Source organism: Heliangelus exortis, chromosome 12, assembly GCF_036169615.1.
Source record: "Heliangelus exortis chromosome 12, bHelExo1.hap1, whole genome shotgun sequence".
Taxonomy (NCBI): Eukaryota; Metazoa; Chordata; class Aves; order Apodiformes; family Trochilidae; genus Heliangelus; species Heliangelus exortis.
The window spans coordinates 11987503-12011879 of record NC_092433.1 but is presented as its reverse complement, the minus strand read 5'-3'; the positions used below and the strand labels follow the sequence as shown (position 1 = coordinate 12011879).

General features: G+C 45.4%; 1 protein-coding gene across 3 annotated transcripts in view; it reads right to left on the bottom strand.

The window, feature by feature from the left end:
* PLXNB1 (plexin B1) overlaps positions 1-24377 on the bottom strand; it is a 74514-nt gene extending 50137 nt beyond the window's left edge. Inside the window, exons 1-2 of one of the 3 annotated variants that reach the window (XM_071756031.1) lie at positions 24292-24377; positions 1560-1621 (exon numbers count right to left, since the gene is read on the bottom strand). The gene's annotated coding sequence lies outside the window, so the exon portion shown is untranslated. Of the gene's footprint in view, positions 1-1559; positions 1622-4132; positions 4198-10337; positions 10586-24291 lie in introns of those variants that run through there. The other 2 variants (XM_071756032.1, XM_071756030.1) reach the window with 2 other exon arrangements.

The following is a 24377-nucleotide window of genomic DNA, read 5'->3' as shown; positions in this document are numbered from 1 at the left end:
ATCTTCAAGAATACAACACATAGACCTCTGTCCTCTTTATGGTATTTTCTTTTTTTGTACACTGACAGCAAGGATCCAGAGTGACTGGCCTGAATTCAAGTCATCTCAAGTACTTACTTATTGCCTATTTCAAACAGCTTTGATTTAGCAGTCTTACTTGAACCAGCCAGAGCAACGCAAAGCTGAGGAAAACAGACTCACCAGTCTTTGTACATGTGTTCTATGTACTCAGAATTTATTCTTGGAGGCTCCAGATTGACAAAGATTTTAAGAAAACTTGTTCTTTACCATCCAGGAGCTCGATCCAGGTCTACCACCAAATTGAAACCACACAGGCTGCGCATACAGAGAAGCCTGGTATACAGATTCCTGTCTGGCTTTGTTCATTATTTTTATTTCTGCTGAGTTGTCCTGCTGCTACAGTTGCAAGTTCAACAAGCAGACATACTTCTGGTGAAGGGCTCCTGTAGTCCCAGTGCTCTAACATGATATGGATCTCTCCAGTGTAAGAGTCAGTGACTCACCTAAATCGGCACCTTCTGAGCAGGTGCCAGGGTTTCACTCCCTAACCAGAAGTTCACTCAGATCTACAGATCTCCACAGCTCATCCAGTCTGGGATCTCTGCTGTACCACCCTACATTTGATATTCAAATTCCTGTATTAAAATTCCACACATTCACTTAAAGAGTGCTTCAGCAGGCAAACTTAAATAGGAGTTGCAGCTACCCTGTTTAACAGGAAGCAGCCAGAAAGGAGAACTCCATTTCAGGGAGACATTTCTTCTGTCAACACTGCAGAGGTCAAGCAGCACAAAGCAGCTCATCACACACCATCGTGACTGACAGCCAGATATGAATGTCACTCCTGCTCCAGAAGACTGTCTTCAGATTTGGTCACACTCACTAGCTCATTTCTGGTCATAGACCTCCATCAGAAAGTAACTTTTGTGTTCTGTTTGGTTTTCTCTGTAAGTTAAACTCATTCCCTTGTACAGGAAATTCAGAGTTTAAGTTATTTTTTTACACAGCAACAATCATGGAAGTGCAGCACAAGAGATGCAGAGAAGATTCTTGTAAAAAGACAGTGGCGTGACATAGGCATCACTGCAACCCACAGATCCCAGCCAGTCCCTCAAGAAAGGGGGGTGCAGCTGGAGGCGGAAGGACAAAGAAAAAAAGTTATAGCAAAGAGACAGGCAGCCCTTGGAGTAAATACATCTGCTTACAGCAGAACTCTACAGATCAAAGCTTCTGCCAAAGAGTTGCCCTCTGTCCTTCAAAGGATTTCTGAACATAAAAGGAATGGTCCTTTTGCACAGGAAACAAGTGCATCTTCTCACACACAGCCTCCCACCCTTTCACATGCCCACTGAACCCACTCAGCCAACTAATGACAGGAGGTAGAGTTTGTCAGGTGGGTTTGTTGTGCAGCAGCATTGAGAGGCTGCCCAGCATTACATTGGCCACATGAACTGAGATGATCAGGAGCACGGAGAAGCCCAGAAGGCTGCAGCAGCCCATGAACATCCCAGTGCTGACTCCCGGCGCATTTTGCTTACCATCTGGACTCTTGGGAACGTTGAGACACCTTCATTTCTCTTATTGAAGAGTGTGCCTCAAGCTGGAAAAAACAACATAACATGAAATGCAAAGACTATTTTTCCAATAAATTATATCTCTGTTGCACTTGACTCCCGCTGTGGTTCCCTTCCCCCTGAGAAGGCAAGGCCTGGCCAGCTGCACAAAGTCCAGGCAGCCCAGAGAAAACAATGGGATCTTTTTCTTGCCAGAAAGAGCCTTCCCGTTCACCCTCCTAACCATGACACAGAGGACACCCCCAGAGTGTCTGGAGGGGAGAGGAGTCTGTTGGCATAGCAACAGTACACCCTAACTCTCTGCTAATGAACAAGGATAAAATGTTTTGTTCTCATTAGGAAAAATACAGACACATTCCTGATTGGTGAGTAATGTCTCTGCCTCTGGGAGATTAGCTCAGAGCTGTGCAGCCTGAAACAGCCTCAATTCAGCCCACTGCAGTCCTTCCCTTCAACAGCCACTCTCCAAGGACCCCACATCTCTCAAGGGCAAGCCTACAGAGCCTTCTGTAGCACTTTGCCTTCGGGCCTGAGACAGCTCAAGGCAAGAATAATGAGAAGAGGCTTGACAGGAGCAAACCAGAACAGGCACAATGGGAACACACCCCCTGTCCCTGCAGGAGCGTGGCAGAAAAGCCAGCCAGCTCCTGTGCTGCACCTGGGCCCCAAGCTATCCTCACAGCAAACAAGAGTTTCTCTTTGTGCATCCACTGCAGGTCCACGTCACACAGGGCTCAGACCAGATCAGGGCTCTGGCTCTTACTCCATCCACATTTCCCATCGCTGGACATGTAAATGGAGGGAGAAAAGAGCTGCAGTATACTCAAAAGCAGAGCTCAGTGACCACTAAGTACAGAAAGCCAAACAAGTGCTGCTGCCTGCCTGCCTGTCCTTATTAGGGTTTTGGAATCTGACAGTCAGCAAGATTGACAAGGAGGATTCTCCATATGCTTTGCTATTTGCAGAATATTTGCAGACAGTGTTGGTTCATCACTCATGTCTGTATCTAGGTGATGGCCCAGGCCACTGCCATGGCCTTGCTCAAGAAGCCTCTGCCCCACACAGGCAATTCTGCTTCCCAGACCCTCTCCCCCTCCAGATCCTCCTGCCATGGAGGCCAGCACAGCAAGTGGGAGGACCACAGTATTTCAGCCCTTACAAAGAGGATCTGGGATGGGAACAAAGCCAGGTATCTCATGCACAAACAAAAGTCTCCAACCACACACTTGCCATGTTTTCTGGCATAACCTGGTCTGCACAGCACAAGTGCAGCCCAGCAGAATGAAACTGGGGAACTGCACTGAGCCCACGGTACATCTCTCCTTAATGCTACTACTGGGTCCTATGCAGTCACATCAGTTTGCCTTGAGTTCAGAAGCTGTTGAGAATTGGAACTGCACACCTTAGTCCTCATAGAGGTCTTCAGAGAGTATTTCTAGGGGCTGAATGGGTACACTAACTCCCTTATCCCTCTGCTGGGACACTGGCCAGGATTAGTACCCCACCCAGAGACACACAGGCAGCTTCAAAGCAAACTGGGATGCTGCAAAACCCTCTCACTCTCCTGCCCCCCTGCACTGCTGATGGAGAAGCTATGGATCTGGGCTTCAACAGCCTCAGGCTGTGCTCCAAGCACCTGCCAGTTCCCTTCCCCAGCCTCTCAGACTTTCACCTGCTCTTCCCTCTCCTGTTCCTCAGGGCTTCAAACAGTTCAGCTCAGCAGCTGAAAAAGGTGCAGGAGGAAAAGGCAGAGTCAGCATCACAAAAGAAGAGCCCTGCTGTCTTATGTCTTGGAGAGATTAACATGTCCTGCAGAGAATGGTGCTCCTGCAAATGCTGCTTCTCTCGCCCAGCCACAAAACCCAAATGTTAACCTGGCCTATGACCTACTCATGGAACTGCTGTGATTTGATTTCTATTTTACATCCTTCCAGCTGAGAAAAAATTTATTTCAATCCCTTAAGGCAGGAACTAGATTGTCTGCAAAACCATCTCGGTCTGTCCAAAGGAAGGAAACAAACCCAACCATCTTACCCAGCTGGCTGAGGGGTGACAGACCCTGGCCTTGGCTGGCAGCCCTTGTCCAGCCTGCGATGAAGCTCAAAAGCCCTCCCTGCCCAACAGAAGCCCAGAGGGGCCAGGGTTCTGTTTTCCAGCCTCAGGGCATTTTACTTGTTCCAGAAATGATCCCTCCCCCATCCCTGGTCAGAAAGGAAAAGCCGTGGGAATGGAGCTCAACACCCCGAGGTAGGTTCACCCCCAGCCGCTGAGGAACTCTCTTAACTCCCTCCGTGCCGGCAGCAGCGCTCCAGGAGACCAGGGCAGGACGCCTCGCCGGCAGAACCTCCAGCTCCAGCACCGGCCTCATCCTGCTCTCCAGGGCCACGGCTCCCCAGCACTGACAGGCACTGCCCAGGGGTCTGCTGGACAGCACCAGAGCCCAGGGCACCGGGACCCCAGTGGGAGGGCAGAGCTGTCCCTGCCCCGACACAGCCCCTCATGCCTCCCCGGGACTCCCAGAACTCCTGCTGCCCTACCTGTCGGTATTTCCATCCTCCACTAGCGCACAGAAGGCAAGCTACGAGAGGAGAGAACTCTTTCCATCTTTCCAGGCTCCCAGCAAGTCCCAGAGGCTGCCCACTTAACAGAATGACATCTCCATCGCTGCTTCAAGGCACTTTTTCCTCCTTTGGCTCCCCAGGATGCTGCCCTCCACAGCAGCCCCAGCGCCGCGCAGAGCCGGCGGTCAGCAATCGGCCGGCATGTCAGGAGTTAAGTTAGCATTTCCATTCTCCTGACCTGCACCAACGCTGCCTGAATATCGAGCTATTCTTTGCAGCTTGATAAAGCATGAGAAAGCTGAAGGCCTCACACACTCCTCTTTTCACAGCTTGGCCCGCTGCCCACAAGCTGTCACTCCCTGGCACCCAGGGCAAAGAGAGAGGAGGAGGCCAAACTGCAGCCAGCTGCAATGAATCACTCGCTCCCCCCGTCCCCTCCTCCCCAGGGACCCTGGGTCCCTCCTTCCGGCAAGGGGATAATGTCTGCCTGACTATGCTGGCTTCTTTCACAAAAAAAGCCATCCTTTTTGAGGGGCGGGAGGAGGGGGGCTCCTATTGCAAAAGCTGCTGCCACAGAAAAGCGCAAAACAGCTCCCAGCAAGACCAAAGAACAAGGATTTCTGCTCAGCAGCTGGATGGGAACTCACTCCTGCAAGTGTTCAGGCACAAACACCACTTAAAAATCTGATGCTGGCCATTTGTCTAAATTGCAGGAAATTCTGGAGGAGAGCTCAGGCACAGAATCCAGTTCGAAGGAGAGTGCTTACCCCTTCATGCCCCACACATACAATATTTATTTTGGGGACCAATTTCCATTGCAGTTTCTCCTTAACCCCTCTTATCCCCCTCACTATAACATCCAGCCCTGTCACCACATCTCATCCAAGCCCTTCTAACCACCACCACCTCCTCATGTTTATTTTGATAGGTTCCATCATACAAACTGTTTCTCCACATTACAGTTCATTCTGCATTTTCAACACAACACAGCAGAGGGAAATGCACCCAAATCTCAGGATGAGCAGAGTCCAAGACAAAAAAAAGCAGCTGAGAAGGCACAGGAACACCAAGGTCATCGCATGCCTGCCTTGCACTGTAGGCCTTCCACTTTGGAGATCAAAGCCTTTGCCAGGTAAAGTTGTCAGTTTTTTGCTTCCTGAGAAAGGGGAAATTCACCAATATAACACATATAAACTCAGGCCCTCACCATCCACCTTACTGTGAACCGAAGTGGCACATGTGCCCACATGGCACAGGGGATACTTCCATCCACTCATTTCTGCCTCCTGCAGAGGTGTTCACTACAGAATAGGCAGTCCCTGCCTGAACAGTCACATCTCCCTCCCAGTACAAATGAGCGGAAAACTGCAGTTTGCCAAGAGAAGGCAAAGTTTTGCTGCCTCCAAGGAGAGATGAGAGGTTGCCTTCCCAACAGCACATGCTGCCATGCAACCCTCTTTCCCCACCAGCCAATCTGTAATCTTCCCAACTCCTTGCATCATTCCTCTCACAGCCATACAATACTCTCTACTCCCCTTTCCTCCATAACACAGCCCTTTAGGCTCCAAGTTCAGTGCACCTGTGTGCTGGCAGTGTGCTTCAGCCTCAGTCAGTGCCAGGACAGGATCACACACATTTCTCTTATCTCTTCCTGCACTTGTGGGGTGATGAAGGAAGAGGTGCACAGTTCCCACCTGGCAGCCAGTGCATGTTCAAGCAGTGAGAAACTCATTAACTTTGTTTGGGTCACCCAAGTCATCCACAAAGAGTTTCTTTTATTATTGTTGTTGTTGTTTGGGTTTTAGGGGTTTGTTTTTACAAAACCTGGAACTGTACAAACCAAAATGTAAATCTTAAAGAGAAGAAACTTGTTTTTGGGTTTGTTTTTTTTAAATCCTTAAGGATACTTTCATAACAAACTAAGTCTTGGAAAAACTCTTTCAGGGACACAGGCTGTCAAGAATCACAAGTAAACACATTCAGTGCCATTTTATCACATACTCTGTCAAACACACTACATAGGGATTTATCTCCTATGATAAATTTAAGGTTTCTGTTGGACTTCTATACACTTACATCAACAAATTTCTCTTCCACAACACCTGCAGCTACACAACTAGTATACAAAAAAAGGTTATTACACTGGAGATCCATAAGTTAGCAAGCTCTGGAACTCAGCTTACCTCTTACACAAATCCAATACAAAACACTCCCAAACTGCACAGATGCACACACACAGTTTTGCTGTGGGAATGCTGGCTCATTCACCATCACCTTGCTCTGCCAGAAGGATCTCTAAATGCAAAGCTTAATAGAAACAGTTAATATCCCAAGTGTGGCTCTGAGCCATCTGAGCTCTAGATGTAATATAATCGGGTTCATAATGCTCAGAATAGCACTCTGGAGTCCTAGTACAGACTAAGACCTCACTGTATTAAGTGTTGTGTAGATAGTTGTAGTGGTGCCGTTTGCTCTTCTGTAAAATTACTGAGCACCATATAGAGGAACCAACCATAAGCCATATTTTACAGAAGTCAAGGCACAGGAGAGCAATGTATACTTTTCAAATGTCTTTTTTTGGCAGCTAAATCATGTTAGTATTTTCACAGACACACTGGGCTGGGGGGAGGGAGGGGAACACTGAGGTTACTCTCCCTGAGCAAAAGCCCAGTTCAGCCAAAGCTCACTGAGGCTCTTTATGCTCCCATTCAGTGACAGAGGTCACTTGTCAAATACTGAACCCGATCTGGTACCGGGCTGCCTGCTGAGCACGCTGGCAAAAGGATTTGAGCTATACTCTTTCCTATAGTTGTTTGCATTTCTTTGGGAACACCAAAGGCTTGGAGTCTGTCCCAGTGCTGCTTGCGCCACCTTTGCTAAAAACATGCCCTTTTAGCTTCAAATTCCCTCTGCTCTTAGCTTCGCCTTAAATTCCCCATGTTCTTAAGAAAGGAAGCCCGTACACAGGCTCTATAAAGATAGTAATTGCTTGCATTTGCCAAAACACTTTTATTTACTCAAATTCTAATTCTTTTGGCTCAGATTTCAGTATATTTTCCTACCATAAATACAGGTTAGATCTATGTTTTAGCTGATCATCACATGATCCTCTTCAGGTTCACATCTGCTGAGGCTGCTGCAGCCTTCTCACACTTCCCAAGCATCTAGAAGTCACAGCTCTTCAAAATTCATTGACTTTTAAGAGGCACCAGGTCACTCTCTGGCCTTCAGTTGATCACAGTTCACAAGCTTTCTGCACATTTCTGGCTTAGGATGTGTTTGAAGTGAACAGAGACTAGATGCCTTTTGGCAAGTTGCCTGAGGCAAAGGCCTCAAGAGTGAAATCCACCATTTCCCTGGCTGATACAAATGGACAGGCATCCCCTCTCTTCAACATTTATTGTTGGTGAAAAGGCCAAGGGAGCTGACTGCTGCCAGGGGAAGAGATGTAGGGTCCAACATAGTGTAAGCAGTGTAATCGAAGAAATATCTTAAAAGAGGTAACAGAAGTAGGCAACTGAGTACTTAAAGAGGGGAACCCTCTGCAGAAACAAGGCAACTACCACTGCAGAACAGTCTCTTAATACTGGTTTCTTCTTGAGATGGGCTCTAGCCTGAATGCCCCGATGCAGTGAGAGAAAACACTATATGATGAGGAGAAGGAAGGGGCTATGTATGGGTGTGAGCAGGATGAGGCTGTGTATGAAAGACACTCTCCTCTCAGCTAAAAAAAGCTGTGGTTTTCAGCACTGTTTTGCCTTTCCTCTGCTGTGCTGTTTCCCGGCTGAGAGGAATCCCATTGAACAGAGTGATCAGAGCCCATCCTGCCTGCTGCCCCTGACATTGGGGTCTCCAATGCCTGCTTCAAGGGTAAGGGACAGAAGCAAAGAGGGGAACTAAAAATGTGCCTGCCAAGGCTTGAGTGTCAGCAGGTTCTCCTGAGCTCAGCAGCACAAGTAAGGAGGCAAGGAAGGAAGTAAGGAAGAGAAAATTTCACAAAGCTGTTTCTTAAACCAGATATACAGGGATACAGTGAAACAGGGTAGAGAATGGGTGAGTTAGTAGTAGTTAAGAACAAGTTAGTAGCTAACCATCAAGACTGCCACAAGAGACCACAATCTAAAACAGATTTTCACAGGGAAACACCAAATCCAGAACTGTTGCCCGCAGACCAACTGGGAGCTGCTACTGCCTCCACTCCTTTGGTGCCATTGCAACACAACCACACCTATAGTACCATCCTTCCATCTTTCCGCCTTGAAGTCTCTGGTCCTCTAAGAAGAACTCTTACTCAAAAGTATATTTTCTCTTTTTTGTGTATCATAAGGGATAAGGATCTGAAAGTCTGGGTTTCAGCAACTCGAGTAATTGCTGTGCTAACATGACTAGAAATTTTTGCCAAAACAGGTGAAAAGAGATTTACAGCTTCTTGTAAAGCAGTATGTACAAATGCAATCCAGGGACAGCATGAATGGAAGTCCTGCTGCTGTGGTGGACATTACCAAGGCTGTCAGTGTGGAAAAGAGGATGAAACTCACTGCTGCTTTACCTGTGGTCACCCAGGAGGCTGGCTGTCGAGACCTACAAAAATTGCAGTGGTCTCATGAAGGGCGTTTTGTAGGAGGAAGATTTTTCATGCGGATATTCCTGACTGTTGGTTGAGTAGCTTCTTTGTTCCAGACCACAGATTAAAAAAACAAAGCAACACCTTCTTGCTATTCCTTCACTATTCAAGACATTGTCATTGTCACCTTTCAGGAGTGTAAGCATAAGAGACAGCAGCAGCTGAGCTGTGGTAATTAGGAGGAAGAGATGTGCAGGCCTTGTCTCACCTCTTTCTGTTAAAATGCAGTTTATGCTTTGGCAGCTTTAACAGCCTCAAGTGAAAATAAGCCACTTGTATCTCCTCCAGCAGACCATCCACATTTCCGAGCCCTTCAAATAGTTCTGGGAAATCAGCTTTGCCTCCTTACTTTCTATCAGGCCCAAATGCAGTCACAAAACCATTAATTCCCTTACAATAATAGAGGAACACTGGCTCTGAATCTGTTCACAAGACATTACTTCAAAAAGAAGTTTTCCAGTTTATACAAGTGTCTGTCAAGTTCAAAGTTCCACTGCTCTCTGTACTTGCAGCAGGGAAGCTAAGGAGGACAGAAACAACCTCATTCAGTTCTATTCACAAGCACCCTTCCGAGGAAAGCCAATAACTTCCAGAGAGTCCCTGCAGACTTTGCCCCACTGTTTTGCACACTGAAGAATGGCTGCTTGGTAATCCTCTTTCCACTCAGTGAGCACAGACCCAAAGGTTTTCATCCCTGTGAGCTCAGAAATTTCCATTTCCATTTGAGAGAGACATTTTCCTGGCAGTTCTCAAAAGATGCATTTGTAAAATAGGAAACAACCTCAAGGAATGCTAAAGCAAAGGAAGAAAGCTGTACGTGTACGTCTTTCTACCTCAGCCAGAAATGGAAATTCCTTCTCAGTACTGATGCCCCATAAACACAAACTGCTCTGCAACTACCAAATACTTGATCAACACAAAGTGACTGACTGTCCACACTGCCTTGTACAAACCCAACATTTTCCTAGGTTTTGGTTTCAGATCAGCTAGGGCCACCAAACTCTCAAAAGAAAAAGTTCAGAAACATATTTGTGTGTGCATGCCAGACAAGAAAGGAAAACAAGTGATGGCTGTCAGATGGCTGGGACAAATTATGTAGAGGTGAAGGTATTCTTGTGAACTTAGTACATAGAAGACACAGTCATGTCGGTGATTTTTAATACTTGTAATCCATGGACATTTCTTGTTTGAAAAGATAATTTTAAAAGCAAATCATTGCCTGTATCTCTATTGGGAAATGTTTAGAAGTCTGCAAATCCAAAGAGGTTGAAACTTGATTCTTTCAAGTGCAAAACATTCAGGTGGCCCAAAGCCAACTTCCAGAAAAAAGCCCTAGTCAGTAGTTGAGGAATGCCAGCTCTTAACACAAACCAAAAGCACACAAACCCTCTGGTCGGGCAATTCACCTTATCGCTTCCCACCAAAAAAATCACCGAAAATTGCACTCTTAAAATTGCAACCATCGTTCACCTCCTTGATTCTACACCAGGGAAACCTAATCAAAGTCCCACTTTGACACACTCTAGAGCAGTCAGCTGAACAAGTTATTTTTCTCACCTTGGTTTGGGAAATTCCTGCTTAGCGACTCCGTAAAGAGAAACATAAAACCTCCAAGTCGCATCAGGCAGGATCCATTCCATCACTCCCAGGCCCTTAGAAAAGGCATTTCTGAGGCACATTGTGCCTTAAGAAATCAACACAGTCACTCCAGGTTTCCCCGGCAGCTGGAAGCTGGAATTGTGCAGTAAAGGCAAACACCTCCCCAGCTAAAGCAAACACAGCGGCAAAGCCCCTGCTGAGCGCCCACAGCTACCGCCAAAAGAGGGACAGAGAGAGAAGGTGGGGATCAAAAGGCATCTGGCTGACAAAAGGCAATTTAACACAGAGGATGGCCACGAGTCTGACCCTGACTTAGGCATTCCTCTGTGCAGGCATGTGCTTGCCAAAATGTTTTAGCAGCGCAAACCCACAAAACTTCATTTTTAGACCAATGACCATCTTGGCCCTGACATGGTTGGTAGTTTTGCCTTTAGAAGCATTTTTATTTTTTTTAGTATCTAGAAGACTCATGTAAAAGATTCTGCAAAAGTACAGAACAAAAATAGCCCAATCTTAAACAGCTTAGAGCTTAATAAAGCTTTATCTAAAATAAATGAAGATAAAGAAAAACTGTACAGCAGTCAGCTCAGCAGAACAAGACAACTGCTTTTTCCAGAGGTAAGGGAAGTGTTTAGGGTTTTCTTTTTCCTAATTAATTTTTTCTTCTTTTTAAACTACATAACAGAAAAGAACTGATGAAAGATTTTTGAAAATAATTATTAGGTGGGTTGGCCTACTTTTATGAGCCAACCACCTCTCACGCAGAAACCAAACCAGTGTTTTCCAAAAGCAGCCCAAGGAAACAACAGAAGCTAATGTTACCACACAAACAGCAGCAAGAGCCCAGCTCCCAGCACTAACATTTGCTACACTGCGTGCAAAAAGCCTGGATGTGTGCTTCAATACCTCATTGTCAGTTGCACTTGGCAAGTTCGGGAAGGGACCATCCAAGGCAGGGCCAAAACACTGACAGTGAAAGAAAAGCAGAAGACTTGACTGCCTCGTATACTCTTACAGCTGGCATAAGCCCTTCAGTACCTTAAAAATAAATCTCATTTACTAAAACAAAAGCATCTTCCTCAGATACACACCAAGAGCTGGAGTAAGTTCCCAAATTTCAACATCTCCCATTCCTGATGTTTATACTGTCCCACAGTAAGTTCCAGGGAGGGAGCCTTCACTGTATGGACAGGAAGTAGTGCAGGGTAAGTCTGAACAAATCCTATTTACATCAGATCTGATCTGTACCACAAACCTATCTTCAGCTTCCATGGCATCCTTTGGAGCCCACACTTTGAGACCACTGCAAGGCGTATTTCCCTCCCCGCTCCCTTGAAGAACCACCAGAATCCAGTCTATAAGCAAATATTGCCTTTAAGAGAAATTCTGGTCTACCTACCTGTGGTTAATTGAGACAGATATGCCAGGATGCTAACGGTGCACAGCAATGCTGCAAAGCCAGCAGACCCACCAGCAGGTGAGTGTCAGGAGATGCCCCACCGCAGATCATCCCCCTCTATCCCCCAGCAGAGCTGTGTGCTGTTTGGGAAGACCCTGAGAGGCAGCAGGTCACTGAGATGCCCCAGGTCTCAAAGAAGAAATCACAGATGAATGTGTTGGGTGAAGGACTCGTACATATGTATATGTGGTGAGAGAGAGACACAAAGGAGGGCGGGGATGTGTAAGGGGGGTGTAGGGAAAGAGACAGCCAGACTTGTCTCCAGGCCTGTGCTTATTTTGACCTTTCAGTTAGAGATTCTCCGAAAAGGCACCGTTCAGCCACAAGCCTGATTAGATGTCTTGGGAAAAACAACACAAAGCATCACACGTGAATGAGCACAGAGCTGTAATATGGTCTTGATATTCCCACCCATCCATATGGCCAAAAAAAGCGAAGTTCTTCAATGCAAACATTGGCAGCAGCAATATGAAACTCGTGTTAATTAGCAGACTTTGCAGTCCAGCACAGGTCAGAGATTGCTGACGTTGGCTATTACATAGTCAATCAGAAGCCAAACAAAACAAGTACCACATTAGTTAACCCATTCAGAACAAAGTTAATAAATTGCACTTGCAGGTTTCGGGAGTGAGCAAACCCAGGTCTATTTTCCAACCCTTTTTTCTCGGGGATATCTGAAAATGTATTTGGTATGTCAAGTTCTCCATCACTTGCAACTCTTCTCTTTATTAACACTATGTCTCAACTTAGATGTTCAGGTTAAATTCAGGGAAGCCCACTGCCTTGCTTTACACAAGTGCAAGCTGGTTTTCAGCTTGTAAACAATCACAAGTTGTTCTGAAACAATCATAGGCTAAACTACAACATTTGTCAAATTCACTTCTTGTACAAGATTTTAGCATTTGAATACAAAAGAAGATAATTGAAAGTAACTGAAATTACTTAAATGCAATTGGAATTTAATGCTATTCCTCAGTGTACTTGGGTTTACACACCAACTGGTTAATAAAACTCTACCTTCCTAAAAAGCTTAATCAGTAGAATAAGTACCACAAAACAGGTCTGATAGAAAAACCAGCGTAATAGCAAAGGAAGTATTGTGAGAAATATAAAGAAATATTTCATTCTCAGGAGACATCTGAGGCACAAACTTCCATCATGAACAAGATTCTTCATATCCAGGGTGTACCACTGACATTAAACATTTAGACTTGAACGAAGTTTTGGAGGAAAAACCAAACAGGGATGAGGAACACAGCTTCATTAGTCTTGGGGTTATTTCTAAATCACTGAAAACCAGAAGTCAACTGCAGCAGGACTAGTCAGGCATATATAATTTAAGGCAAGACCACTCTGACTTCCTGTCTAACACACAGGCACTGTTCCACTTCATCCACGAAACCCATTAAGTGGTTCTGTGAGATGCAGTGGTTTATGGCACCTAGATGAGAGACCTTTGGAGGTCAACACATAAGTTCACTACTCTCCTATAAGTTTGCTCCAATAGTTCTATCATTCTTTCTGGCAGCAAGGCCAGTCTAATGTATGATTTGTTTGCCTTCTGCCTTGAGCTATTAATTCCTTCTCTGCTGGATTAAAGAGTAGCTCCTCAAAGACAATTATGCACATGCTGTAACCAAGTCACCTCTCAATAGCTTTTTTGGCAATCAACAGATCAGTCCTGCCAGTCTCTCATTGCAAGGTACCTTCTTTGGAGCTTGAACAACTAAGAACTTCTTTTTTATTATCAATTACATTGTCATCCCCACCACCTCCTCCCCCTTCTTTACAGCTGCTTTGGTGAGGTGCACAGCTGGTGAACAATCAGTATCTCTGGCATGGAGAAGTCCATACTTGCCTGTATCAAATGTTGTTTTCACTAGACTTGTTTTACAGCATGACAGAGAAGATACAGAAATCCTAGGCAGCAAAGATTATATCAATTAGCTAAAAGTTAATTATCTGACTTAACTGAGTGTAAGTAACTTGTATATTTCTTAGTCACCATTTAATCATTTCCTCAACAGTACCGTGGAAAACTTCACTACCTGATCCTCATTCCATTGAAGATTTAGGTACAATTTAGGATCTTAAATCAAGAAAATCCCAACACATGTATCATTTCCAGGCATGACTTTGAGTTTTCCCTCAGCATTGCCTGCTCCTCTGCTGAATCAACATTAGCAGTGGCTTTAAATTCACTTCCAGAATACTGATGAACTACAAACAGCACAGAATATACTACTGATGCTCCCTGAAGACACCTACTAGGAATACCACTTTCTGTCATGTCCCCAGTAACCCATTATTTCAGATGCACCAGCTTTTTTTTTTTGGTTTTGTTTAAATTAAAGAATTATGAGGTATGCTGTTGATGTTGGCACAGATCAATTATTCATACCATTGTAAAGCTCCAAGTCAAACATCCTCAGAAATACATTACATGAACATGAGTACCTGCTGCAGTGTACTCACCTGGTTCTTTCCAGCTGCTATTTCTTATTATTAACACAATCAACCCCCCAGTATATAGCATCTGAATTATATATCAAAACCAATAACTACCCATCTCAAATCTAACCAAAGACCCAAGTTATTCAAGAACACTGCATGAGAAGCATTAATGTCTTGTAGACATAAACTAGTCACTCCCTATCATGAGGACTAGTGCCTCATACAGCCTCTGTTCCAGGACAAGTCCTGTTGAACTTCCCTCTCCAACCAGCATTCCCATTTAGTGACAGTTCTTGTTTTACACATCAAATGCACATTTAGGTTTGCATAAAGCTCAAGGTACAGTGGTTACACTCTGTGCACAGTCAAGAGAAAGGGCTGGCGTTTGGGTGCAGGTCAATGCAACAGCAGGGAGTACTCTGCCCATTATATCACACAGAAGAAAATAATTCCAAGGCAATAGTGTAGAAACAGGTGGCTTTTACCAATCCTTAACTTGCTTCTTTCAAAGCAAGACACTTATTTTCCATGGTGAACCCCCAGATTCTCCCCGGGAACACTGTTACCTGGCTATCAGGGACACTATCCTCTTGGTTGAAAACCTCAACAGAGTTCCAAGAAGCAGAAACATCCAGCCTATGGAGAACTAGTGGCAGGGAAGACTACCCATTGGTTTTCACAGCAGAAAGTCTGCTCATATTTATGCATGATTGCTCAAGTGAACTGCATGGCTGCTTTTGTTGATCTGCTCTCAGCGACCTCTTCTTTCAGTAGAAACACCAGGAGGAAGCCATGCTGAGACTGGGCAAAGAAAAAAACCACCCTGTGTACATAGTGAATGGGACAGAAAATTCCCCTGCAAATTCTGTAAGGTTTTTTTGCAGTAGTGCATTGACTTTTCTAGCAGCTTTTTGGAACACTCTCACACTAAAAGGCCCAAGCCACACCACAGTCATCATTTTGACTAAATCTACTTTCGAAATTGATTAGGCCATTGATTTTTTTAATCATTTAAGCAGTGACAAAGTGACCTTTCCATCCAACAAAAACCAAAGGGAATTAAATCAGAGCTTTCATTTTAAAGACAATGCTTTTCTCCCTTAGAACAAAAGTTCTGTAATAGTCTTTTTTTTAATTCTTGCAGTCCCAAGAGATAAATTCTCCTCTCCCCACTTGTGCTTTTCACCTCTCTGTTCAAAATAGGCCAAAGGGACATGACATCTCACAGCATATACAGAAGAGCAGCCTGAAGTGAAACACAAGACTCAGATCTTCCTACAGGTCCCCGTGGTAAACAAATCATTACCAATTTGTAGACTCACAGTTCTGTTTCAGTATTACCACAAGTGAAGCAGCATCACTACCAGTATAGATGTAACAGTTTCATAAGCACACAAAATTTAAAGATTCCTCTACCCAAAAATGAGTTTTTCAAGATGCATTCTTTATTACACAGTGGAATAACCAGGATGCTCTACGTGTTTATATTGGTTGAAACTATTTCCCTCATGAGTAACTCTATGCACATTATTTCTACCTGCTTAAAATAAACACATGGCATTTTGGGCAAAGTTCCATCCTTAGGACCTTGTGCCTTCTGGTGCTTCCTATATGGTGCACTTGGGGATGCAGATTACAATCCTGGAGCTGAGCAGCCAGGTGCCATTTGTGTTTTGATGAGCCTGTTGGACCATGCAGACTGCCAGAGAGCATGGAGATTGTAGCTCTCACTACAGCACCCATTAGAGTTACACTGTGCTGGCACCACTGGAAGAAGGTAATCACACATGTGGGCCAATGGCTTCCAAATATTCAGGAGGCAATATAGGAAAAGGGTGAAACCTCAGAGCTGCAAGGGCAAATCACGCTCCCACAGCAGCTTTGTACAGAGCAGAACCATCCTGGGACTTGCACACTGCTGCTAACAGCCTGCACCAGACACAGATGCAAACCTCGGATCAGCAACAGAACATCAAGCTGCAAAACTGCCCAGAAATGTTCAGTTTTATATGGGCTGTGTGAGCAGAACACCAACATCCAAGTTCCTCCCAGCAGGATGCCCATTACTGTCATCATCTGGAAGGTAAACACTATTTAGATGTTATTTGTGTGTAGCTAATGGTTTGGCATTCAAAGATCCACTGCAAAAGCTGTTGCTATAGCACGGCTGTGATGTTGGGATACTGCAGATGTATTTAAATGGTTGGCTCCAAAATAACACGAGTCTGCAGTACAGCCATCAGCTTGCCTACACCTTCTACTCTTTACAACCTTTTTTCACAGACTTCAACAGAGACAATTCACCACGTTTTGAAGCCTACTTATGCATTATGGAACAGTGGCCAGTATCAATATGGGCTGTTAAGGAAAGCTTCATGATGCCACCACCCTGTAAGTACAGGCCTTGGTACCACAATGAAACAGAACTATTATTAGCAAGGCTGTTGAAGGCAAGCAGGCTTTCTGTGCTCTATGGACAGAAAACGCATTTACAAGGTCCAAGTAACTAGAACACAGTACTGTTACTACAACACACAGAACGAGTTTTAAACTACAATAAGCGAGAAGGCATGACTGTCAGAACTGTTCCAGAAGCCCTTAGATTTGTGGCATTCTGGTGAGCTTGTTACAGAGGTTACTGACCAGGCTTTCACCTCTCCTGCAGATCAGTTCAGTGCTGAGAAGGAAAGGGCCATGATGACTTGGACATTATGAGGACAGAGGCATGACTGTCCCAGGCCCAGGAAAAGCTAAACAGGCTAAATGGTCCTTTCATCTGTTCCTGTGCAGCTGCTGATATGGCCACACTGCCAGCACATACAGCCCTTACCCCCTATTTCTGCTGGAGGGACCTTCCAGGTAGCTGCCTCCTCAGCAGTGCAGGGAACAAGAACAGCATTTGTAGGGCAGCTGCTCTACCTCGCCACTTTTTCTTAAGCTCTACACCATCTCAGGAGTGCTGAGCTCAAAGCACAACCAGACACTCCACTGAGACTCCAAGTGCCTGTGACTGTATCCAAGGAGCTCAGCAGACCGAGTCACTCGGGCTCACAGTGCCGCAGGGACTGCTCTGCCTTCTTGCCAATTCAAATTTTGCCTAAGCTGCCAAGACAACAAGCTGGTAGCAGGTGCCCTGGGCCATTTTGTCATTGCACATGCACCTCTGTAGGCTGTCACACAGCTGGAAAATATTTGCTAGTTACAAATCCCCAAAAGACAGGAAAAATCTCTATCAAGGAAACAAACAGTACGAGAGTCATTGCTACCCCATTACAGCCTCAGCAGTCCCCCAGAAAGCACAGTCATGCAAGGGAACCACAACTCTTCATTGTAGCCATGAGAAAGCTGCACTGACATGAGGTCCAAGCAGCAAGAAGCCCTGGCGATCTTTGCCTTAAATCTCTCTCAACAGTTGTAGGTTGACTTAAATGAAACCCAAGATACATTCCAGCTGAGCTAAGGATCAGAATACCAGTCACAAATGCCTTGGTTTCCCTAGGTCCTTCACTGTTTCTGCAGTCCCATTTCAGCAATTTCTCTAAAAAAATGCTAAATTAGCTAAAAAAAGCTGGCAAATAAACAGAGCCCGTGGTTACTACTTCTCCATTTCCCACAGTGGCACACATGGCTTCCAAGAAATTAATTCAGCTGCACACCCATTCTACCATTCTCTTGGCCAGAATCTTTCAGTAACAGACTGCAATCTGTATGCAAGAAGTTGAGTGGTATGCAAATAGAGATCAAAACATTGATGGCAGTGGATTCAGAAGTTGTGGAACTGCTTTGCACATCCATTTTTTTGTCTACACTGGATGTAGGAGACAGCGTAGGGCAGGTAAAAAGAGCTCATGACTGGTGCAGGGAAGATAGCAGACAGCTGATGCCAGAAGAGTTACTGAAAAGCTCTCACACATGATAATTTTCTGTTAGGTAATTCACCAACAGAATTGCTCACTCCAGCATTTTAAGCAGGTTAGTCTGATGAAAAAAAGATAAAAAAAAAAAAAAATCTTGGGATCAAAGCTAAAAGTGCTAAACAGAGAGCTACTTCAGGGCCATTAACTCCAATATGTCCGAAATCCTACGCCAGCTTCAGTGATGATATTATTTCTGACAAAGTCTGGTCTGGAAGGTAGAGAACCATCTCCAAAGGCCTGGTTCCTGTGTTTTAAATTCTTGTCATCTGAAGGACTTCCAGCTGAGCACAGAGCACTAGCAGGGCACTGTCAGGAGCACTTTCTCAAGCACTTGCTTGGCCAGCTGTTCACAGGGGTTGGCAGTTTTTTATGGAGATTAAAGAGCCCAAAAACACCTGGCTGTATCACACAGGAGGATGGGGCAAAGCCACTTGTAAGCAAAAGAGGGATTTCAAGAGTGCATAATCTCCAGGAGTCAGGAGGGAGGAAACTGTTTGCACTCCACTTCTTAGGGTAACTCCACACAAAGAACAGGGAGGTCATCTAACCAGAATGTGAAATGGTGAGGTACAGGAGAGCTAAAGGAACAGAAACTCAAACACAAGTAATCTTGAAATAGACATACATGGGCAGAAACCTTAAGCTGAAAAGACTACTTCTATGTAGTAATTTTCAAAATTATTATAATAAGGCAAGATGTCAAATATACCCATTCTATATATAGAATGAAATGCAATTTAGTCAGAAAACTAGTTCATCAGCATAGACAAATGCTAAAACACAATCAGCTTCCTCCACCTGCACAGTCCCAGGCACAACTACTCTCCTGCCACAGCAGAGCTGCAGGGAAGGGTAGGACACAAGAAAGACTGCATTCTCCTTCTGATCAGTTCAGCAGCAGTATGAATCCCATCATCACAACTCTGTTGACAGGCAATTCTAAATTATACTGAGATAAGCTGGCAGACATTTTGTTTTCTCACCAAAATCCAGAACCTCCAAAGGCAGCACTCTCTTTAAAGTCAGAGTTAAGGAAGAGTACAAAAGAGAATAAAATGGGGATGAATTTAAATTCTCTCTGCACCTGCAGATATAATGCTTGCTAGCAGCAGCAATTCATTTAGTTAGTACCTTACAGCTGTGTAACACGATGGCTCACCAGAGATCTGAGGCAGGTATTCTGAGCAAGCAGTCACACAATTCCTGAACTCCAGTCCTCAGTACAGAAGCAGCCAAGTGAACACCAGGAGCAAAGATCCACCTACAGCAGCCCCCCTGACACAAGGACAAAAGACTTTCCACATGAGATAGAATGGGAACAGATACAAGTAGCAAGATAAAATTACAGCGCTCAGCTACTTCAAGAAGGGAAAGGGATTATTGTTTCCTAAAAGGGAGTAGCTATGAAATTGCAGGAATTTTGAGAGAAGCAGCACTGGGGAAACTCAAACCCACCAGTTCCACACTGTTCTGTTGTTACATTTCAGAGCTAAAAGCAATGCAAAATCTCACATTTGCCAGGAGAAGCGTTCCTCACAGTACTTGTAGTGTTTATACTGCAAGCAAATAACTAAAGTTTGTATGCTACTAAAGTCTGGAATCTGGGAGTTTCCTTAGGATCTACATAATCTGAAGACTCATCTCACATTTTGAGCAACATCTGAAATTTTGCTATCAGATCATGCTAACACAAAGTTCCTTTCTACTTCATCCCACCCTCCCAACTCCCACACTTTCTTGTGGGTGGCAGGCAGGTTTGAAAGTGAAATTCTAACATTAAATTCAAGATATTAGAAATAATTTAAATTGATTCAATCAAAAAAATCAAATTGGCCTAAAGTGGCACTGTTTCTTTTTTTTTTTTTTTCCTAGAATCAAATTTAAAGGCAGCACTTAGTTAATGAAAAGGAGCTCTACATTGCTTCCTGCAACCTCAAAATATCTCAGATGTCTTGGTAAAAAAAAAAAAACAACACAACTTGGCTGAAAAAAAAATTATTAGCAGTGAAAACAAGTCCTCTGCTTTTATTACTTAAGCAGTTTGGGAGAGAAAGCAGGATCTTAAAGAGATCACACCAAAGCACTGTGGTTCTTCCATTAGTCAAGGCTGCATGTCCATACAGGTCAAAACATCCTGCTTTGTGTTTTTGCAGTGTGGCAGCTTAGCAAGTCTGAGCTCCAGGGACTACAACCCAGGCCAGTTTATTAAGAAGGGGCACATCTCAGTTATCACTGTAGCAAACCAGAGTATGAAGGCCAATCCTATATGGTTCTAGAGAGCTACCCAGTTAGCAAAAACCCCTCAAAACAGTTTTTAGTGTGTCCCCAGAATCAGACCGCTGAGAGGGAAGATTTTTCAGCTCTCCTTGCTGTGCTGGAGTGGAGACCATGCAACACATGAGATTACCATTTCCCAATTGAATTAAGCATTTATTCTGCCTCCTGGAACAACAGTATAATGTCATGAGACTGCACATGCTCTTAATGTCTCAAATGCTTGTCCCCCCAAAAAACATGAAAGAATTTTCTCAGAATTGTCTTCTGGCACTGAGACCAAACCAGACAATGTTCAAATAAAAACCAATATCAATCTTCTCTAAAGACATCATCACAACCATCGGGTCATCAAAGATGCCTCCAATAATAGGACAAGGAAAACGATACCAGCACAATGAAAGAACAGCTGGCACATTCCCATATAGGCAAAAGCAGCCCTCCTGTGGTTTTAATGAACAGCAGAAGATGAATCCTTTCAGATACAGTAATCCTGCAATCAGATCCTCACAAGAACCACAAATAAGCATGAATTAAATCCAGGGCTTTAACAGAATATGGGGAATGCAAAGGAGAGTGGGTAGAACGCACCAGCTTTCCTGCACTTGGAGCACAAAGACATTTCACTGAATATCCAGGTGAGCAAAAAGGGCACCAGTCCAACCCCTGCTTCCTGAAACTAGCTTGTATCTAGAGGGCTAATTCTTACAAGAAAGCAGGCAGGCTCATGCCTCCTCTGACTGCTACCACCCTGCACAGTCTGCAAGTTGGGATGAATCAAAGTCCTGTCATCTTCCTCCAGGATGCCTTTATGCAAGATTGGGAGGGTTCAGCTCAAAACTTGGCTACAATAGCCAATTTGAAGTTTCGGGGGGGGAAAAAACCCAAGAGCTACAAACAACAAGAAAGAACAGATGGAGAGGCTGCAAGAGAGGAGGAGAAACTGAAATCCTTGTGAGTTTGCTTTGACAGGCAGCAGAAAGGGCTGAGACAGAAAATATGACAGAACAGAAATAATGTCATTCTGACTGATTCAGAGGTAGAGTTTTTAACACAAAAGAAAAAAATAAACCATGCATTTGGGGGAAGCAGCTGCTTCACCTTCTTCCCAATTTCCCCTCATCTATTGTTCTCCATCCTCAGGTGACACTAAAGCATAAAGAAAGCATTTCTTCTACTGAAATAGATACCATGCCTCCCTGAACCCAGTGCTGCTGGTTAAATGAACCACTGCAGAAAGCAAATAACAATAGTGGAAGACAGCAAGTACAATCACTTCTGTTTTCCCGTTGGAGAGTGCTGGATAGCACACACCCCACACACAGACAACCTGGGTGGGTGCTTTTTCCTTCAGAGCACACCCAACACCCAGCTGGCATCACTTATTTGGCAGGCAGTCTGTCTCCAGGCACACAGGGCCACCTTCAGCAGCAACAGATACTTTCCAAACTCCTTCAGTCCTTGCAGTCTCTGCTGACACTGCCAGGAAAGCCCAAGTGTGCCAGCAGCAGCAACACTTACAGAAACAACCCTGCTTTACACAAAGACTGGCACTGACATGAAGGGAATGGCTCTGTACACTCCTCTGTCAGCTATTCCCTCTGCCCTTATATGGGAACACCCGTGGCCTCGCTGGGAATGTGGTGCTGTTGGTGGACATGAAAGGTAAGGCAATACCTGAGCTGTCAGCACATGCGGGCAGAATTTTTCTTTTCTGATAGGCAAGAGGAGCCTAGGAGCCCAAACTCTCACTAACATGGGAGGAAAGGAAAGACTGAATGCTGACAGTCTGCATCCACCTTTCTCAAGAGAGTTATGCTGGTAATTTTAATCTTATTAAATATTGTTAATCGTATTAGTAACCTAACTCTTTTCACATGTTGGAAGACATTTAAAGAGAAAATTCCATATATTACCACACTATGTTAAATGCTTTCTAGCCAAATCTCAGTTTGGGACAAGCTTCTGGCTTGGAATTCTGCTACACACATGTAGATGTGTGAAATCTTCTGCCCAGTACCAGATTACCTATTAGATTCCTCTCCCAGGAGTTTGCTAGCCATTCCTGGACAAAGTGACCCTTCTAAAACCTATGCTACTCTATGGCCATTTTGTAGCAAACACCTCAGTCCAGGGCAAACACCAGTTTCACCATTAGAATGCAAAACCATGCAGCACAACAGCTCAGTGCATCAGCTCTCTCCTGAATGAGGGTGAATGCCTCCATCACTGGCTCAGCTCCCCACATCACACACACAGCATTAATGCCACACTCATTGATTTCTGCATGTAATACATGAGGCATAACACTGGGATCCTCTGACCCCCGTTCAAAAAGCGAGGCCAGAAAGGAGCAGCCAGCGGTGAGCACTCCACCTTACACAGAACGAGGCACTTGTTAAGAAAAATACTGACCCTGCTCTTTTACAACACTTTACTACACACATTGTAGCCCCTTTCTTTGTAACTACAGCAGCAGTCCAGATACTCTCTCAGGATCACTCCTGTTCCAGACTGCTGCCCTGAGATAAAGCAGCAGTCACAGAAAGTTTAGATTTGAGAAAAGCTCTCAAATTGCACTGATGTAACAGAAAACACACCTGCTTAGGGGGGCCCAAACACTTGCCACACACTGTTGAAAAGGAATGTGTTCAAGGTGGAAAACGAGATCTCCAGAACAGCAGGACTTATCCACTGGGTTTCAGTACAGACAGTGAAATCAGTGCTGAGGGGAACAAAGGTGAACACACGGCTTTTCAGAAGTTAAAGGTGTTGCATTTATCCAAAAGCCATCTTCTAACGTGTTGTTTCTACTGTTTCTGTAAAAAGCATTGAACAGACTGAAAAAGGCAAACGAGCTAGCCTCTCCCAGGTTAATAATTTAAATGCACTCGTAAAGCAGAAAAATAGATTTAATTATTAAGCAACTTTGCTTTCCGTAGAAGGCAGATAGATGTTGCTACCTCTGAAGTTGAAGTTTCAGGAATTGGATGATACTGACTTGTAGCACTAGGGTTTTGTTGTTGTTGTTGTTTTGGTTTTTTTTCTTTCTTAAAACGATGCCCGGCTTCAACCATTGTTTACCGCCTCACCGTTCACTGCCCGCCCTCTAATCCCTGGTTAAACATCAGCTGAAGACGCTCAGCTCCCTTGTCAATCCTTTTGCTGATTAAACAGTTATCTCGAGCTCCTCAAAGAACACAGCCTCTGAGTAACTTCTGGCTCTTCCCCGCATCAGGAAAGTTCTCAGCATCCTTTGCAAACAGCATCCACACCCAACCTGAACACAATTCCCCCGTTATTGGCTTTTCCCGGAGGCATTCCCGGGTGCACTCCAAAGTGAGGGACGAGGAACGGGCAGCCCTTCTGCCACAGCCGTACTCCGTGCTGGGAGGGCTGCCCCGCTCCGCCACCATCCCGTTGCCACCCCCCGCCACTCCGCTCCAACCGCTGCCCGGGGGGCACCCGGTATCACTAAACCGCTCTTCGCCACCCTCGCTACCGAGCCGGGGGTGCCGCCGCGCACCCGCACCGCCCGAGGGAGGGGGATTAACCCTGCCCACCGGAGCCCCCCACGCCTCCCGGGAGGCCCCGCCGGGCCCCGGCTCCGCCGCTGCTGCCGAGGGGCCGCGCCCATCCCCCCACGCGCAGACAAAGCGCGGCCCCCGGGCGGCACCTGCCGCCGGCCGCTGACCCCCGGCAACGCGCCGCCAGCGCCCTCCCCGGGCCGGGCAAGGCGGCGGCAGCCCGTGTGTCCCCCCCTTCCTCCTCCCCACGTCGCGGACCCACCGTCCCCGCTGCCCCTCACCTGCCGCCCCGCTCCGCTCCGCTCCCCGCCGCGCAGCGCTGCCCGCACAAACCCGCGGAGCCACGGCCCCGCCCCCGCCCCACCGC